Here is a 20,623-nt window from a genome sequence, read left to right as displayed (position 1 = left end):
GTTGCCAGAGATTTCATTTGTTTATTAGTTCATTTGTTTACTATGCTCCGTTGAAATATCAATGTCTTCCCTAAGAAAACCACTTTCCAACTAAAGTGTTCACAAAAGGGACTGACAACCTTGGGTATATGTCAGTTTACTTTACCCAGGAATTTAAATAGAACTTAAAAACTGTAGCAAAGACTTTTGTAAATGATTAGTAAGGCACAAGGAGCACTTGTGAGGGGCGCCTAGGCTATGCTGTGGTTGCAAATTAACCTTGAAGCGTCAGTGGCTTACCACAAGGAATTTTTATTTCTTATTCACGCTATATGTTCAATGCCAGTCCCATGAGAAGGGGAAGGCCCTTCTTCTCCACATGGTCTCTTAGAGGGGCGAGCTGATGGAAGTCCCATCTCCTTGTGGCACCACCATGGCAGCAGATGGCTTCAGGGTTTGCCACGACAGGGAAAAGGAATGTGGAGCACTCATACTCTTCTCCAAACTGGAAGTGATGCCCATCACCTCCACTCAGAGCCCATGGGCCAGAGGTAGTCGCACCGCCTTTCCCAACAACCTGGGGCTGGTGGTCTTCCTGGGGTCTGAGGGAGGAGAGAGAACCTAGATTTAATAAGCACCAATAACTTTCTCTTTGACGAATTCTGCCGGAGTTTTGGATTAGGCATCTCTATAAAACAATTTTCCTTTTGAAATCAGTCACATTCATAATTCTTTATGTTTTTCTATGTAGGTAAGTAATTTTCATCTTTTTATTAATTTAGTAATTAATTTCACATTTTTAATGTGGTAATTTTAGGCAAGAATAAATAAAATAAGGATTATTGAGAAGGAATTAGTAAAGGTATAGATGTAATCAACCGTAAAAAAAATGTCTATGGAAAAAATGGCCATCATATGTCAATGTATCTATAGGCTTCATTTGTATTATCAATCATACTTCATTATTTCTTTTTCTTTTCTATAAAACCATAACTAGAACTTAAATGAGACTCCAAATGCAGTAAGGATTGATTGCAAAATCAGCACAAGGGATATTGTATGGAAATAAGGAACTATACTTTAGATCAGTTTTAATAGATTGTCCTTAATTTATTTTATACTTTTTCCCTCCATTATATGCTCATCTTTTCCTGAATCTTAATCTCATGTTTTTTTTTCCTTTCTTATATCTCATTTTTCTCCTTCAGTTTCTTTTAACATTTATCAAAGTATTTTATCAAGCAATATTTTCATATTGGGTACACGGGGAATAAACATGTCTGCAAATGTCTTTATTTTACCCTCATGACTGATTGTGTGTCTGAATTATAGAATTTTTTTTTTAATTTTTTTTTTCAACATTTATTTATTTTTGGGACAGAGAGAGACAGAGCATGAGCGGGGGAGGGGCAGAGAGAGAGAGGGAGACACAGAATCGGAAACAGGCTCCAGGCTCCGAGCCATCAGCCCAGAGCCTGACGCGGGGCTCGAACTCCCGGACCGCGAGATCGTGACCTGGCTGAAGTCGGACGCTTAACCGACTGCGCCACCCAGGCGCCCCTGAATTATAGAATTTTATGTACACATTTATCTTGATTGCGAACTTAGAAGGCATTGCTCCAATACCCTTTAACATTCCATGCTGCCTGTTGGAAATCTGATGTTATTCTTATTCTCGCTTCTTTGTAGATAATACCATTTTATCCTGTCTGTAAACTTTTAGAATTCTTTGTATGCCTTTGCAATTCTGAAATTCCACAAGTCATATTCATCATATTCAGCTGTACATCTTCTTAAAAACGTCTGGTTCAGCATTTTGTGGCGCAGGAAGATTTCTTTTTCCCCCGTCTCTGGAAGCTCTCTTCTCATTTATTCTTCCCACCAGGTCACCAAGATGGCCACTGCTAACCCCAGGCTTGCACGGTCCTCACGGCTCAAACCCCAGAAAAAATGACAAGCGACTTTCCCAACGCTGCAGGAAGGATTTCCTGGCTAACCTTAGTTCATTTACTCTTTTCTGAATTGGCCCTTGCGGCAAAGGTGTTAAATACTTTGGCCCGTTTATTTCTTACCACCTCTACTCCCTTCACTGAGGTCCAAGGCATTCTCCTATCTTCCCTGGATTACCGCAGTAGCCTCTTAATTGACCTCTCGGTTTATGTCTTTGCTTCTTTCAGTCTCTTCTCAGTGCTGCAGTCAGAGCTGTTCACATGTGTGTCGGATGAAACTTTGTAAAGCTTGCCTGTTTCACTTCAAGAGAAGCCAAAGTCTTCAACGGTAGCTTGAAATACCACCCACGATCCACAGGAACTGGCCTCCCATAATCCCTACACCCCTATCTCCTACCACCCTCCCCCCATCTTACGCTATGCCTCTGCCACGCTGGCCTCCTTGTGTCTGGCCTTACACATGCCAGACGCCCTTTCAATCCCAATTCAGTGCTCTGGTTGCTCCGCTCTTGGATTCCCACAGGTTGTTTCCTTATCTCATTCTGGTCTTCACTCGAATGTCACCTATTTAGGGAGACTGTTCCCATCCATGCATTTAAAATTACATCCCCCTATAATACTCGTGTCTATTTTATTTTTCTTCATTTATTTCCATCTATTATACTATTTATTTTACTTATTTATCCTGTTAATTGTCTAACCCCACGAAATGTAAACCCCGTGAAGGCAAGGGGCTTTTATCTACTCTGTGCTGTATCTTTGGGCTCTAAAACTGCATGTGCTACATAGTTAGCCACGAAGTATTCGATAAATGAGTGAATGAGTGGCAAACCTAAGCCATATGCTTGCTCCTGTTTGGGGGATGTGGGGCCATATGGAGGGGAAGAGGCGGTTCCAGCTGGTCAGGCAAGCGTTAATAAATGTCAAAAACAAACAAACAAAAGATCCGTCTGGTGAACTTTGAGAAATGGGGTCTGTGTTGAAAGGGGATAAGATGAGTAGGTGGAAGAAAGCCACAGACTATGAAACACTACAGTGGTTTTCTAATTTGATTTTGAATTTGGAGTGTATATAATTGTCCTTATATGTTATAATAAGTTTTAAATGTTAGGTAATTTTGCCCGGAAAAAAAGTATGGGGAAAATAATTTTTTTCTGATTTTCTGTATAATTTGTTTCCAATTTTAATTAGATTTTTACTCCTGCTGACCAATGAATGAACAAATAAGCTAGGTTTGGGCAAAGAAATATTTTATTGTTTTCAAGAGAGCAGGTTGCAAGATGGGTTGTCAGGCAATCTCTCTGTATTAGATTTCTTCTTAACTGTTTGCCTGTATCCAAATGAAATTTTTGAAGTTAATTTCAGGCTGAATAATTAACAGGTTGATAGCTGTCACTCAAAAGTTTTTATTTGTATCTAATACCCTCTACCCCTTTAATCCGTCTCACTGGAGTTCTGTTACTTTTTGTCCAAAGAACTAGCTTTGTGTTTTACTGGTCTTCTCCATGTTTTTCTATTTCATTGAGTTCTGCCTTTATTTTTGCTATTTCTTCCTTGGTTTGCTATTTTGCTGTTTTTCTGGTTTCGTGTGTTGAGCCCTTAGCTCATTTGTTTTCATTCCTTCTTGTGTTCTGATAAATGCATTTAAGGTGTCAGTTTTCCTCTAAAAAGGCTTCAGTTGTGGGGCGCCTGGGTGGCGCAGTCGGTTAAGCGTCCGACTTCAGCCAGGTCACGATCTTGCGGTCCGTGAGTTCGAGCCCCGCGTCGGGCTCTGGGCTGATGGCTCGGAGCCTGGAGCCTGTTTCCGATTCTGTGTCTCCCTCTCTCTCTGCCCCTCCCCCGTTCATGCTCTGTCTCTCTCTGTCCCAAAAATAAATAAACGTTGAAAAAAAAAAAAAAAGGCTTCAGTTGTGTCTCCTAAAGATTTTGATGTGTAGTGTTTTCAGTGGTGATAAATTCTAAGTATTTCCCATTTGATTTCCTTCTTGATTCAAATTGTTTTTAGAAGTAGTGTGAGATTTTGTTTTCAGACACATAGACATTTTATTTATTTATTTATCTATCTATTTATTTAGAGATTTGGTGTCTCATCTTATTTATCTGTTGCTCTTAGAAAATCTCATTTTTGACTAGAGTCAGACTTAGAATGTAGAAGCTGTCAGAGAGGACAGCAGTCTGTTCCCTGGCAATCTGTTCCTGGCATTTTTGTTTGGCCTCCTTCATTCTCTTGGCCAAAAATCTAGCATATTCTGCAGCCTCTTCTTTATTTTTCTCAGTACGCTATTTCTTAAAAGCAATACACCCACATTTGTGTTGTAGGACACGTGGAATAACAAGACCCTGAATCTTGAGTGCTTTGGTTCCAGGTTTCTTACTTTCCTTGTTTAGGGGCTTTCTCATAACATCGTTGCAGACATTGTCTTTTTTTTAATGTTTATTTATTTTTTGAGAAAAAAAGAGTGTGAGCGGGGGATGGGGGTGAAAACAGAGAGGGGGGCAGTGGATCTGAAGTGGGCTCTGTGAGAAGAGCAGTGAGCCGGATGTGGGGCTCAAACTCACGAACCGTGAGATCATGACCTGAGCCGAAGTCGGACGCTTAACTGACTGAGCCACCCTACCACTCCCACTTCATCTTCTTTACAGAGATTGAGAAGGGGGTGGATTCTGCTTGCTCTTTTGGGTCCCAGGTGACAAGGCACAGTAGTATCAGTGAGTCCGGGAATATCGTCCTTCCCTTTTTATACAATGACCAAGTTGAGAACAGTGAGCTTGGCACCCACAATGCAACCCAGACAGATTTGCACTTTTCTTTCTCTAGTCTTCCTTGGTCTGGAGGAGGAATGCCCCTTACTCAGCAGTAGGAGGTCAGAGCCATGGATCAAGATACCCCACTTCTGGGGAAGCCTTGTTTGTCATTGTCACCACTGATTCAGGCCACATAATCCTTCCATTCTTCACCCAGAGCATCAGCAGCAAGTTCTTTGGCCATACGCTTCTCACAAAAGGTACAAAGTTTGCATTCATTGCAAACTTCAATGAGTTTCTGGCAGTCAGTAGCTGGGAAAGAGATGTTCGACTTCATCCTGAAGCAGCTTACCACCTCCAAAGCACCACGAAAAAAAACAGACATATAGATATCTTAAAGCTACGTTTTCACTATTAATTTCTACAATTAATGCGTTATATATAGTCAGAGAACATAATCTGTGTTAAATCGATTCTGTGAAATTTATGAAGACCTCTGTTGTAATACATCACTTTTGTCAGTTTTTGATAATATACTATGTATGAGGGAAATGAGTGTGTGTATTCTGTTCCTCAAGTACACAGTTCTGTGTATCTGAAATTTGCTAATTTACAAATTTACTAATTTGAAATTTACATCTGCTTTTCTGTTTACCTGTTGTCTGTATAAGCCACTGATTTCTGAGAGATTTGTGCTGTAATCTTCAACTACATAATTGCCAAATTATTTGCTTCTTTTTTCCAGTTCTATGAGTTGTGGTTGCTCGATGTATTTTGAGGCAATATATGTTTATGAAGGTTATATATTCCATTTTTGGTTTTTTTATTAGTCTGTAACATCTTTTTCTATTAAACATATGTATATATGTTTAACAATGCCTGGTAAATATATGTGTGTGTGTGTGTGTGTGTGTGTGTGTATACATGAATTTTTTATTTTCAGATATTAAAATCTTTACCAAGCTTGCTTTGAGTGTATGTTTGCCTGGATATCAGGCAGGATATCGCCAATGTCTCCATATTTTTATTTTTAACTTTCCCTATCCTTTTGTTTTCTGTTTTTCTTCTTTTAAATGCATATTGTTAGATCTTGGTTTTTAAAATGACTTTTATTTTGTGATATAAAATACATTATGTTAAATAAAATATACATACAGAGGAGTGTACAAACAAATTTTAATATTTCGGTAATTTCTCCCAAAGCATAAATTCTAGACTACTTGAGTCAAGAAATAGAATACTGTCAGAAGCTTAGAATGCTCTCTTGTGCCCCTTCCAATAAATCTCTGCCATCCCCCCAAAGGTAACCACTCTCCTGCCATTTGTGGTCACTCATTACTTCCTTACATTCCCTTACAATTTTATGGCCCACTAAACACTATGCTAAACACTATGGCCTTTGCTAAACACTATGGGCTAGTTTTGCCTGATTATATTATTTTGTGTCTGGCTTCTTTCCCTCAGTATTATGTGACTGAGTGTAGAAGTAGTTTTTTCTTTTCTTTTCTTCTTATTGCTAAGGAGTGTTCCATTGTATGATTATAACACAATTTATCCACTTTCCTGTTGATGGACATGTGGGTCATTTTCAGCATTTTGGCTATTTTCATAAGCCCGCTGGAAGCATTGTTATCCGTGTTTGGCGTACCTCTGCTTGCACATCTGGCACGTGTGCCCCTCACAGTAAAATTTATGGATCAAAGACCGTGCATGTGATCAACTTCGGCAGATATTGCTAAACAGCTTTCCAGTTGGTTGCCCCAATTTGTACTCCCAATAGCAGGGTTTGAGAGCTTTTTCATTGGCTTTACAATGTTGATACATGGTATCGTCAGTCCTAAAATTTCATTATTTTGGTGGTTTTGCCTTGCATTGGCCTGATTGTTAATGAGGTTAAACACCTTTTCATATGTATTTGGCTGATTGATACACTTTTTTGTAAAATGGCTATTAAGTCTTTCCCATTTTTTTCTTGGGTTTTTTTTTTTTTGCTTGTTTCTTACTGATTTATAGGACTTCTTTACACATGCTGGTATGGGGTTGTAGGGGTTATACGTATTGCACTCTGTTCTCATTCATTTGCTTTTACAATCCCTAATGTTGTCTTGGGGTGAGTGGAAATTCTTAATTTCAGTGTGTTCCCACTTATGAAGCTTTTCCTTTATGGTTGGAGCCAATGGGGAATGACAGTATTGTCAGTAAATGATAATGAGCCAATTGGTTATTAATTTTAAAAATGAAACTTTACTTTTATTTGAAATATAATCAAAAATTAATTGCAAGTAGATTGTATATCTAATATGAAAGGCAGACAAAGAAAGTACTAGAATAAAAGGTAGGATAATATCCTTATGACCATAAAAGAGTAAAATTAAGAGTAAATAAAAAACACTAACCATAGTCATCTTTCCATTCTCAAACATTGCAAACTAATTAATGAACATAGCACATCCTTCCAATTATTTAATTATTCTTTAAAATTTTTTTTAATGTTTATTTTATTTTATTTTTGAGAGAGAGAGAGAGAGAGAGAGAGAAGAGAGAGAGAGAGAAGAGCATGGGAGGGACAGAGAGAGAGGGAGACACAGAATCCAAAGCAGGCTCCAGGCTCCGAGCTGCCAGCACAGAGCCCGATGCAGGGCCTGAACTCATGAATAGTGAGATCATGACCCAAGCTTAAGTCATAAGCTTAACTGACTGAGCCATGCAGGTACCCCTATTTAGCTCTTCTTTAATTTATTTCAATAATGTTTTATAGATTTATAGATTTCTTCATAGAAGTATTACACAACTTTTGTTAGGTTCATTCTAATGTATTTTAAATTTGATGATGTTGCTATATATGTATCTTCTTAAAAATTTTATCTTCATGCTATTTATCACTGGCATATGAAAATTTTATTGAGCTTTACCTACTGGCCTTATATCTATTAACCTTCTATGTCTACTCTGTAGTCTTAATGATTCATGTGCAGGTTCTTTTCCACATGTAATATCGTATCATCTGAGAATGCTGAGTCTTAATTTTTAATTTTAATCATTATAATTCTTACAATTTTTTGTTTTATTTAATGTTTTACTTAATGTTTACTTATTTTTTGAAGGAGACAGAGGCAGAGTGTGAGTGGGGGATGGGCAGAGAGAGAGGGAGACACAGAATCCGAAATAAGCTGCAGGCTCTGAGCTGTCAGCACAGAGCCTGACATGGGGCTCGCACTGATGAGTCTTGAGATCATGACCTGAGCTGAAGTCAGATGCTTAACCAACTGAGTCACCCAGGTGCCCCTTAATTCTTACAATTTTTAAATGAGCCCTGCTAATACAGTGTTGTTGGTGGTGAGCATCTTTGGTTTATTCCTAATGTTAAAGGAAAAGTTTTCTACGTTTCACCATCAAATATGTGATGGAGGAAATAAGGACCATTGTACTCATCGAAAACGGTGCAGTAAGAACCTCTTTGTTTTGCCCATGATAGGATTTGGGAAGGACTTGGTCTGGCAGTTCATCTCTGATCCACCTGGTTTTAGCTGGACTGGTTGGGAGGAGAATCCACTTCCAAGATCACTTTTTCCTCTACACATCTAGAGCCTTGGCATTCTTTGTTTTTTTTTTCCTTTTCCGCGTGGCGTTTCATCCTCCTGGGACTATCAACATGGGTTTTTACAGCATGGCCAGAGTAACTGGACTTTATAAATGTCATTTGGCCCCCCTAGGACAAGTCTATTTCTTTCGGATCTAAAATCCTATGAATCTGAGTCCCTGAGGTCATAGCAATTGGAATTAAACATACCTATTTACTGAAAAACAATTTCTAATCTGAACTTTGGGCATGACCAAATTTTAGTACTATGGGGCAAAGAAAAAATAGATGATTCCCTTGGTTTTTGTGATGACAGACTTTTACTTTTGAGGTTAGATGATGTTATCTAGGGTGCTGGAAGAGTGGCAGGTGCACATGTAAGTTGACTGTGAGGAGGTGGGGACAAAACCGTGTAGGTGAGGTGTGAGTGAGAAAGAGAGTGTGAAGCGACAAAGTTGGGCGGGCCACAGGAAGCTGGGCGGACCACAGGAGGCTGGCTGGAAAATAAAAAGTCTCGGGCTTTACTTACAAGCAAGAACAAAATAACCCAAAGACAAATGGAAAATCTCACACACAAAGTCTAGAAAGGGATGGAAACAAAAATACTCACACAAGTGCTCGGGGTAAGGTGAGCTGAAGTGTCTGGCCAATTACAATCTACCCTGTAATTTTTGTATTACTTCGCAGGACTTTATGCAGTATGGTAGTGTATTTAAAAAACAAATAGAGGAGCAAACACTTCATTTAGAAATAACCACAAAACTTCTTTTGTAAAACTTAAATTTCTGGGTTTATAACTCCAGCAGATGAAAAAAGTGCTCTATTGAAACCTAAAGAATGTTAAATTGGGAAGTCAAATAATGTTTTGGTCTTTGGTGTCAAGCTAAATAGTATACTTACATGTTGGTCCACTAGGTGTCTCTTTGCATACATGTTATGATTCCAGCCAGAGGCAGCTACTCTATTCTTGAAGGAAACAGTTTACATGGATTGTGCCAACAAATGCCTTAATTTGAGAGTGTTTAAGAATGACTTTAATTTACAGTTCTTCCTACAGAATAAAGAGATGTGTCTTGGCTACATCTCTCACTCCTGCATTAGAAGTTTTGGAAGCATTGACCCAGAATTATCAGTAGCTGCAGAATTCAGGTACTTGCACTGGGGTTGTTAACAGGCTGGTATTGCGCAATAGTTGCCCATTTGGGATTATGAGCAGGAAGCCAGCCCCACATGATTTCTGAATGAAGCCTTGGCAAGGATACTCAATTCCAAAACAAGCTGTGTTTGGCTCTCCACTGTCTCTTTCTAGGAGCCCTATGCCTTCCTGATCAGATCCTTCAAAATTACCCATGGGTGCACATGTAGCCCTTTGTGTACAAGGTATCACTTTGAGTCACATAAGGTCCCTTTGAATTGTCCAACTTTGGTAAATAATTTACCCACACTAACTTATCCTAAAATAAAGGCAGGGCCAATATAAGTGAATAAATATTCATTAGGTGCCTGCTGATAGTATGTCTGGACTGTAGTATCTATGAGAATTATTATACTCTTTCATCCTGTAAGAATGTGATGAGATTTACTATTTGCAGAAAAATTAAGCATATTGCTAAGGAGAAGTTGAAAAGGCAAAGATTATTTGGACACTGCTGATGTCCAAAGGGCCCCGGGCTTAGAGTATGAAGACCTGAATTCAAATTCTGAATTTATAACTTGCTAGCTGTGTAAAGTAGGTGGTCTGCCTGCTCTGTATGTCAGTTTATTCGTTTCTAAACGTATAGGTAATACTAGTTTACAGAGTTGGCATGCAAGCTATAGTGAGCACCAATTCTGCCAAATATCATTATAAGAGCCTCCTAGAGAAGTCACCGTATTCTTAAAAATTTTTTTCCATTTTTTTTGAGAAATAAATGACAACATCACTGTATAAATTTGAGGTGTGCAATGTGGCGTTTTTCTTTTTTTTTATTGAAATATGGCTGAAGTATACTGTATTAGTTCCAGGTGTACAACATAGTAATTCAACTCATATACAGTATGAAATGATCAGTGGGATGTGTAGTTACCATCAGTCACCATACAAAGTTATTACAATATTATTGACTATGTTCCCTGACAGCCTAATGGTTTGATTTATGTATTTTGTGAAATGATTCACCACCTTGGTTCAGCAAACATCTATCTTCTTATATAAATACAGTAAAAAGAAAAGAAAACGAGAATAAAAGAAACCATTTTCTCCTTGTGAAGAGAACTTGTTAGAATTTACTCTTAACAACTTTCCTTTATGTCCCACGACGGTGTTAGCTAGTCATCGTGTTTGTTACACTTCTAGTACTTATTTGTGTTGCGACCTGAAGTTTGCACCCTTTAAGAGAATATCTATTTACTTTTGAGAGAGAGACAGAGAGCGTGCGAGTACACATGCAAGCAGAGGAGGGGCAGAGAGAGAGAGAGAGGGAGAGAGAGAATCCTAAGCGGGCTCTACACTGCCAGTGCAGAGCCTCATGTGGGGGTCCATCCCATGAACTGTTAGATCATTAACTGAGCTGAAATCAAGAGTCAGACACTCAACCTACTGAGCCACCCAGGCACCCCAGAAGTTTGTGTTTTTGACCACTTGCTTCCAGTTCCTCCTCCCCCAATCCCTGCTTCTGGTACCCACAAGTCTGATCTCTTTCTCTAGAGTTTGCTTTTTTTTTTTTTTAAATAATGTTTTTTTATTTGTGAGAGAGAGGGAAGATGCACATGAGTGGGGGAGGGGCAGAGAGAGAGGGAGGCAGAGGCTCTGCGTTGACAGCACAGACCCTGATGTGGGGCTCGACCCATGAACTGTGAGACCATGACCCGAGCCAAAGTCAGATGCTTAACTGACTGAGCCACCCAGGCGCCCCTGTTTATTTTAGATTCACTTATAAGTGAGATCTTGTCTTTCTCTGTCTGACTTATTTCACTTAGTATAATTCCTTCAAGGTCCATCCATGTTTTCCCAAATGGTAGGATTTCCTTGTTTTTGGTTTTTGGGGTTTTTTTTTTGGTTGAATAATATGTTATTGTGTGTATAGGCACCCAAACTTCTTTAGCCATCCATCAAGAGATAGACACTTAGGTTGTTTCTGCGTCATGGTTATTGTGAATAATACTATGATCATGGGGGTGCAGATATCTTTTCAAGTTACTGTTTTCATTTCCTGCAGATAAATACTCAGAAGTAGAATTACTGGATCATGGGGTAGTTCTATTTTTTATTTTTTATTTTTTATTTTTTTTTAAATTTTTTTTTCAACGTTTATTTATTTTTGGGACAGAGAGAGACAGAGCATGAACAGGGGAGGGGCAGAGAGAGAGGGAGACACAGAATCGGAAACAGGCTCCAGGCTCTGAGCCATCAGCCCAGAGCCCGACGCGGGGCTCGAACTCACGGACCGCGAGATCGTGACCTGGCTGAAGTCGGACGCTTAACCGACTGCGCCACCCAGGCGCCCCACTATTTTTTATTTTTTGAGGATCCTCCATACTGTTTTCCACAATGGCTGCACCAATTTACATGCTCACCAACAGTACACATGGTTCCCTTTTCTCCACATCTTTACAGCTTTTGTCATCTCTTATCTTTTTGCTGACGGATGGCTATTCTAACAGGGATGAGGTGATATCTCATTGGGGTTTTAATTTGCATTTCCCTAGTGACCAGTGATGTTGAGCATCTTTTCATGTACCCATTGGCCTTTTATATATCTTCTTTAGAGAAATGTCTGTTCAGGTACTATGCCCATTTTTGATTGGATTATTTGTGTTTTTTTGCTCTTGAGTTGTATAAGTTCTTTATATGTTTTGGATGTTAACTCTTTATCAGATACATGGTTTGGATGTATTTTTTTTCCCATTCTGTAGGTTTGTCTTTTTACTTTGTTAATGGGTTCATTTTTTACAAGTTAATTTATTTATTTTGAGAGAGAGAGAGAGAGAGAGAGAGAGCAAGTGAGTGAGAGAGCAGGGGAAGGGCAGAGAGAAAGAATCCCAAGCAGGCTCTACAGTGTCAATGCAGAGCCTGATGTAGGGCTCGATCTCATGAACCATGAGATCATGACCTGAACTGAAATCAGGGGCTGGACGCTTAACTGACTAAGTCACCCAGGTGCCCCTGTTAATGGGTTCTTTTGCTGTGTAGAAGCTTTTTTAGTTTGATTTGGCCCCACATATATTTTTAATTTTGTTGCTTGTGTTTTAGATGTCATATCCAAGAAATCATTACTAAGACTCATGTCAAGAAGGTTTTGTCCTTACGTTTTCTTCTACGAGTTTCATGGTTCTAGGTATTACTAAAACTTACACAACTCAAGAGCAGAAAAACCACAAATAATCCAATCAAAAATGGGTCTTTACTCTATTTCAAATTAATTTTTGTGGGTGGTAAAAGATACAGCGTAGGAGTGCTGACAATACTGAATCCATCTTTGGCCCTCCATCTTGTACTTTTCTGCACAATGACCTCCCTCAGGGCCATGTGTTCCAGGCCCTGTGGAGGTTAATGTATGTCCTGACCAGAAGGCAGGAAGGCTTGTTTTGAGCTTCTCTCTAGCACACAGATGGCATCACTTTCGATAGCTAGTAGAGATCCTTTAGCACACAGATGGCACAGCTTTAGTTAACTACCCTTCGACCTCATCATAATGCCCCTCTATAAAACCTGTGGATTAAGGTCTGAGCTTTGTGGAGAATAGCTCCATAATGCCTGGGTCATCACAGATGACCGATCCCACTGGCAGTAAGTTGCTCTGAAAAAACTCTGTAAACAGTATGTAGTGGCTTACTTTGGTTTTTGGTCTCAAAGTGCCTTCTTAATTTGGAAGATACTTACTGTTCCTCCTCCACCTTCTAACATATGGGTTCAGTTTCATCCTTTTATATGTGAATATCTAATTATCTAGCAACATTTATTGAAGAGACTTTCTTTTCTCTACTGAGTATCCTTGGCTCCTTTGTCAAATATTAGTTGACCATGGGGTGCCTGGGTGGCTCAGTTGGTTAAGTATCTGACTTTGGCTCAGGCCATGGTCTGATGGTTTGTGGGTTCGAGCCCCACGTTGAGATCTGTGCTGACAGCCTGGAGTCTGCTTCAGATTTTGTGTCTCCCTCTCTCTCTACCCCTCCCCCACTTGTGCTCTCTCTCTCTCTCTTTCTCTCTCTCTCTCTCTCTTTCAGAAATAATAATTAAAAAACATTATTTATTTCTGGGCTCTCTATTCTAGTGGTCTATTTGTCTCTTTTTATGCCATTACCATCCTGTTTTGATGAGTATAGCTTATAGTACAGCTTGAAGTTAGGAAGTATGATACCTCCTGTTTCGGTCTTTCTCAAGATTTCTTTGGCTAGTTAGAGTCTTTTGAGTTTCCATATAAATTTTAGGAGTGTTTTTTCTATTGTAAACATTTTGATAGGGATTGAACTTAATCTATAGATGGCTTTGGTAGTACTGATTATTTTAACAATACTAATTCTTCCAATCCATGAGCACAGAATATCTTTCCATTTATTTGTGTCTCCTTCAATTTCTTTTTTCAAAGTTGTGTAGTTTTTAGTTTACCTCCTTAGGTAAATTTATTTCTAAGTATTTTATTATAAATGGGATTAATTTCTTTCCTAGAAATGTTGTCAGTTTATAGAAAACTACTAATTTTGTATCCTGCAACTTTACCAAATTCATTGATTAGATCCACAGTTTTTTGGTTGAGCCTTTAGGATTTTCTATACATAAAAATATGTTGTCCACAAATACAGATAGTTTTACTTGTTCTTTTCCAATTCTGATACCTTTTATTTCTTTTTCCTAACTGATTGCTCTAGCTAGGGCTTCCAGTAGTATGTTGAATAGGAGTGGTGAGAGTGGGCACAATTGTCTAATTCCTGATCTTAGAGAAAAAGCTTTCATCTTTTCATCACTGAGTATGATGTTAGCTGTGGGCTTGCCATTTATGGCCTTTATTATTTTGACATATGTTCCTTCTATGCATAATGTGTTGAGTTTTTATGATGAATGGATGCTGAATTTTGTTTGCTCTTTCTGTGTGTATTGAGATGATCAAATGATCCTGTTCTTTAATTAATGTGACATATCACACTGATTTGTACACTATTGATTTAAACTATCCCTGCATCCCAGGGATAAATTCCACTTGATCATGGTGAATAATCCTTTTCATGTGCTGGTGAATTTGGTTTGCTAGCACTTTATTGGGAATTTTTGTATCCCAATTCATCAGGGATATTAGCTTGTTGTTTTCTTTTCTAGTAGTGTCCTTTTTATGGTTCGGTATCAGGATGATGCTGGCCTTGTGAAAGCAGTTTGAGATTCTTCCCTCCTCTTTAACTGTTTTGGAAGAGTTTGAGAAAGATTGGTGTTCATTCTTTAAGTCACAGTGTTTGGTGAAAGTCACAAGTGAAGCCCTCTGGTCCTGGGCTTTTCTTTGTTGAGATATATATTTTTTATGATTGACCCAGTATCCTTACTGGCAACTGTTCTATTCAGATTTTCTACTTATTCCTGATTCAGTCTTGGTAAGTAGTATGTTTTAAGAATTTTTCCATTTCTTCTACGTTGTCCAGTTTATTGGTTTACAGCCTCTTCGTAATACCCCTTATTATCCTTAGAATTTCTGTGGTATCAGTTGTAATGTCTCCTTTTTTATTTATAATTTTGTTGATTTAAGTATTTTCTCTTTTTTTCTTGGTTAGTCTAGCTCAGGGTTTGTCAATTTTATCTTTTCAAACTCTAAGTTTGGTTAATATTTTCTATTGTTTTTCTCTTCTCTATTTCACTTTTTTTCTTCTGTAATTATTTCCTATATTCTGCTAACTTTCTGCTCAGTTTGTCCTTTTTCTAGTTCTTTAAAGTGTAGAGTTAGATTGTTTATTTGGGATTTTTCTTGCTTTGTTTCATAGGTGTTTATTGCTATGAACTTTCCTCTTAGAACTGTTTTTCCTGCATCCCATTAAGTTCTGTCATGTTGTATTTCCATTTTTGTTTGTCCCAAGAAAAAAATGTTTAAATGTTTATTTATTTATTGTGAGAGAGCAAGCAACAGTGTATGAGCAGGAGAGGGGCAGAGAGAGAGAGAGAGAGAGAGAGAGAGAGAGAGAAAATCCCAAGCAGGCAGTGCACTGTCAGCGCAGAGCCCAATGTGGGATTCCATCTCCTGAACCATGAGATCATGACCTGAGCCAAAAGAGTTGGATGCTTAACCGACTAAATCACCCAGGAACCCTGTGTCTCAAGAAAATTTTTATTTCCCCTTTAATTTCTTCTTTGGTTCATTTGTTGTTCAAGAGAGTTCTGTTTAATTTCCATGTGTTTGTGAATTTTCCCATTTTCCTCTTGTTATTGATTTCTAGTTTCATGACATTGTGGTCAGAGAAGATAGTTGATATCCTTTCAATCTTCTTGAGTATGCTAAGATTTGTTTTGTGACCTAACATATGGTCTATCCTAGAAAATGTTCTATGTGTGCTTGAGAAGAATATGTACTGCTATTGTTGAACAGAATGTCTGTTAGGTCCATTTGGTCTATAGTGTTGTTCCAGTCTACTGTTTCCTTATTGATTCTCTGTCTGGATGACACATATACTGTAGAGAGTTGGGTATTAAAGTCCCCAACTATTATTGCATTACTGTTGATTCCTTCTTTTAGCTCTGTCAGTTTTTGCTTTATGTGTTTAGGTGCTCTAATGTTGGGTATATAAGTATTTACAATTGTTATGTTGTCTTGATGTATCGACACCTTAATCGTTATATAATGACCTTTGTCTCTTTTAACTATTTTTAAAGTATATTTTGTCTGATACAAGTATAGCTACCCTTGCTTTTTGTGGTTACCTTTTACTTGAAAGGTCGTTTTCCATCCCTTTACTCTCAGTGTATGTGTGTCTTTAAGGCCAAAGTGAGTATCTTGTAGGCAGTATATTATTGGATCTTGTTTTATACATTCAGCTATTCTATGTCTTTTGATTGAAGCATTTAATCCTTTTGCATTTAAAATAATTATTGATAGGTAAAGACTTACTTTTGTCATTTTGTTAATTGTTTTCCAGTTGCTTTGTAGATCCATTGTTCCTTGTTTCTTATCCCTTTGTGTATGCTTTTTTTTTTTGGAGAGAGAGAGGGTGCAAGTGAGCAGGGGGGCAGAGAGAGAGTGGGAGAAAATCCCAGGAGGGGCAGAGAGAGAGTGAGTGAGAGGGAGAGAGGGGGGGGGAAGCGGGGTTCACCCAGGTCAGGGCTTGTGCTCACCTGAAGAAGGGGCTCGTGCTTACCCAACGTGGGAGTCAAACTCATGGACCATGAGATCGTGACCTGAGCCAAAGTTAGATGCTTAACTGACTGAGCCATCCAGGTACCCCTGCGAATGCTTTGATATCTTTTGGTACCCATATGCTTTAACATCTTTATCATGTCCTTTTGCATAATTATTACAAGATTTCCCCTTGTGGTTACCATGAGGCTTATGTAAAATATCTTACACTTCTAACATCCTTTTTAAAATTTGATAATGAATTAATTTCAATAGAATTTTCATACTTTACATTTTTACCTCTTATCCCCCTCCCATTTAGGCTATTGCAGTTATAATTTACATGTTTTTATATTGTGTAACTAATAACAGTTTATTGTATTTATGGTCGTTTTGCTACATTCATTTAACTTTTAAACTAGAGTAATGAGTTATGCACCATTATTACCATATTGCAAAATCTAACTATGACTATGTACTATTACCAGTGAAATCTACACTACCTTTTTGTATTTTTATGCTGTTAAATTAGCATTATTCTACTTCCACTCAAAGAGCTCCCTTTAGCATTTCTTGCAAGGCATTGGTTGTAATGAACTCCCTCAGCTTTTATTTTTTCAGGGAAGTCTTTATCCCTCCTTCATTTTTGTAATTAAAAAAAATAATAATGTTTATTTACTTTTGAGAGAGAGAGAGTGAGGGAGGGGCAGAGGAAGAGAGAGGGAAACACAGAATCTGAAGCAGGCTCCAAGCTCTGAGCTGTCAGCACAGAGCCTGACACAGGGCTCGAACTCACAAACCATGAGATTATGACCTGAGCCAAAGTTGGACGCTTAACCGACTGAGCCATCCAGGTGGTCCAGTGATACCCATTTCTTTGGGGCCAGTTATTAGAGCTTTATCAGTTTCTTTGGTGATGTCATATTTACCTGATTTTTATATGATCCTTCTTTCCTTTTGTTGGTATCCGTGCGTTTGAATCATGGGCCTTCTTTTCTGAACTTTATAGGTTTGCTTTGGCAGAGGCAGTTTTTCACCAGTTAGCTCAGTTTGGGTTTCTGGGTGTGTCTGCTGGTGATGTCTTCGGGCAGGTGAGACCTGCTATTGTCTATTTTTGGCTGAGGCAACTGTTTGAGCTCTGATGATGGAGATAGGGCTGTGCCACTGGCTGAGAATAGTTGGGTGGGACTACTGGCTTGGTTCGTTACCCAAGTGAGGCTGTAAGATTGGCTCCACAGTGGCGGGAATTCTTTGGCCAGGCTTCCTAGATGGTTGGGACTGGGTACTGCCTTTAGTAGTAGCTGAAGCTATGAATGAGCTTCCCTACCTTGGAAGGGCAGTGGGCCAGGGCCCAGAGCTTGTACAGCTTGTTGTTTGGGGACCTGAATCCGGCCTGAGTGTGTCCTGAATTCCCCAGTCAGGGGAATCCACCCATTTTGCTCTGCAGATGGGGGAAGCCATGGGCTGTGCTCTCGGTTCAAGTGCCACTGTACATAGGGCTGTGGAATATACTGTGCGGCTTCGTGTGTGCTTTGGTTACGTTTTCTTGTCAGACAGGCTGAAGGCTGTGTTCAGTGATGAGTAGGGCTATGAATTAGATTCCCTGCCCAAGCATAGTGCAAGCAGCTCTAAAGCCAGTAAAGCTCTTTGTTCATTGTCTTAACTCAAGCTGGCCTGTCTGACTTTGTGGTGCAAACCACTGGCTCTGTCTGCTCTGCTCTTGACTCAAGCACCACTAGGTTGCACACCTTTCAGGTGTTTTCTCCAGCCCTTCTGATTTGATGGGTCCAGAAGACACTCTCTGCAGTTGGTGGGGCCAAATCTCAGCCCCTTGCCTGGGTGGGAGGGGAGGAGCCACCCCAGGCCATTGTCAATTTCCCAAATAGGTTGTCTATTTGGGAGGAGCCAGGAGCTACCTTCAGCCTTGGCTATGAATTAATTCATCCACCAGCGTCTAGCCCCGGAAGCCTTCACACTTGGTACTGGCTTTGCCCTGGGGGAGATCAGCTCTGTCCACCTGGCTTTTGGCTCCAGTGCCACTGGGCTGCACAGCCTCCAGGAGTTTATCAGCCTTTTTCGTCAGATGGGGCTGGAAGGCACTCTCCACAGCAGGTGGGGCTATGACTCGGCATCTTGCCTGGACGTGGGCCACACAGCTCTGTGGCTGACAAAATTTGTTGGAGGATCTGAATCAGACAGATCTGCACCCCTCCTCCCTGCCCCCGCCACCCCAGAGTTCCCTGGTCAGAGTGCGGCCCCAACTTGGTTCTGTAGATGAGCAAAGCCTCCGGTTGAGTTTACTACTTGGGTACTGCAGGCATGAACTTGGTCTCCCAAGATCTGTGTGCTGCTTGTTGCCAGCCCAACCTTCCTTCTCCATCATGGTCAGATTTCGGGGGCTGGGCCCTACAGATTCCTCTACAATCCCTGTGGTACGATATTAGGGTAGAGTCTCCTACAAAGTGACTCACAGCGCTGGGAAGCTGGGTTCTCAGGGGAGATCTCTGCACATGGTGCTGCCCTGTCTTGGGGGAGAGACGATGTAGTCAACATGTAGCCATTTCTCTTACCCTTCTAAGGCGTCATCTTGGGCTTTGAGGTGCAGGGAGCTACTTCAGCCTCACCCTTATGTTCTAGAATTCTCTCAATGGTGTTTTGTTCTTGAATAGATGTTACTTGTTCTTCTTGTGAGAGGCAGCAAAGTAAGAAGCAAATTATGTCCGGGTGCGTGGGTGGCTCAGTTGATTAAGTGTCTGACTTTTGGTTTTGGCTCAGGTCATATCTCACAGTTTGTGACTTTGAGCCCCTGCATCAGGCTCTGTGCTGTCAGTGCAGAGCCTGCTTTGGATCCTCTGTCCTCCTCTCTCTCCGCCCTTCCTCCAGCTTGCACCCTCTGTCTCTCTCAAAATAAATAAATAAACTTTGAAAAAAAAAAAAGAAACCACTTCTGTCACCATGTTGGTAATGTTACTCCAGTCACCTTGTTCTTTTCCATTATTATGCGCAACAGTTCAGCTCCCTATGGTCTCTACATTCTCTACTCATCCTGTCTGACAAGGCCTTGGGCACTACCTTTGCAAAGTCGGAAGGCCTGTTAAAGTGTATTTCCCAATGAAAGAGCTAGCCAGACAAAAGGGGAGTTTTGGCCCCAATTCCACTTCAATAGGTGCAAACAGCAGGCAGCTTTTGTAATAGGTTTTCTTTCTCTGGCTTTCTTCCAGCCAGCAATGGTCCCGTGGTAGAGACCACTGCTCCATGGGGTATACTTTATTCACTCTGGTGGAACACGTTCAGTGGAAGGCCATTTGGCAAAGCTGAATTAGAACGACTGGCTGTCTCAGAGCAGTGTATGTACAGTCCGGATCACACAAGCAGAAAGTGTGCTATCTTCCACGCAGAGAAAATAGGATTATGATTCTTGCCGAATAAAGAACAATAAAGTGGAGAAATTGAGGGATGCGAATTGCAGAAAGGTAAGGGCCATCACTTGCTGTTCATGCCTGGTCCACCTTAGAGCACTGCATCTTCTCTCACCACAAACAGGGGTGTGGGGGGGAAGGAGTCAGCTGCTGTTACTCAAGGGCTGCCATTGGAGAGACCCAGGGTGAGCTCCTGGGTCAGACTGTAGTGGACTTTGAGACTTGGCCTGGGGGCTCCTAGTGTTTCCTGTGGCCTCACCAGAGGACTAGTGGCCCTTTCCCTACTTGATGTGGTGTCTTGGTGCTACTATCAACCTTTGAGAAGATTCCTTGAGTTTCAGCCACAAATGTCCTAGATCAGACCTAAGCACACAGCTAGATTGAATCTTAGAAGGACTTAGAAGGACTTAGAACCCTAGAAGTTCTTGGGATCTGTCACCGCCTGGAAGAGGAAGTAGGTACCATGCAGGTTTTATCTGCATCACTGTACAAGGCTGCTGTTAGGATGTGTGTGTGTGTGTGTGTGTGTGTGTTTAGAGGGGTGTGCAAATATGTTTTGCGGGGCCCTTGCCTATATAAATAATTCGAAGAGCTGAAAGTGTGCTAGCCTAATTCTGGAAGGCCTGTGGGAGCAATCAGTTATAGGGCTGGCATGATGGAATTTAA

General features: G+C 40.1%; 1 protein-coding gene and 1 pseudogene across 6 annotated transcripts in view; one reads left to right on the top strand and one right to left on the bottom strand.

The window, feature by feature from the left end:
- Positions 1 to 20,623, top strand: part of IPCEF1 (interaction protein for cytohesin exchange factors 1) — a 182,833-nt gene that overhangs the window by 61,976 nt on the left and 100,234 nt on the right. The gene's annotated exons all lie outside the window — the stretch shown is intronic.
- Positions 4,048 to 5,010, bottom strand: LOC109499979 (annotated as a pseudogene).

Source organism: Felis catus, chromosome B2 (assembly GCF_018350175.1).
Source record: "Felis catus isolate Fca126 chromosome B2, F.catus_Fca126_mat1.0, whole genome shotgun sequence".
In the NCBI taxonomy this organism is placed as follows: domain Eukaryota; kingdom Metazoa; phylum Chordata; class Mammalia; order Carnivora; family Felidae; genus Felis; species Felis catus.
This window is presented reverse-complemented; position numbering and strand designations above follow the sequence as displayed.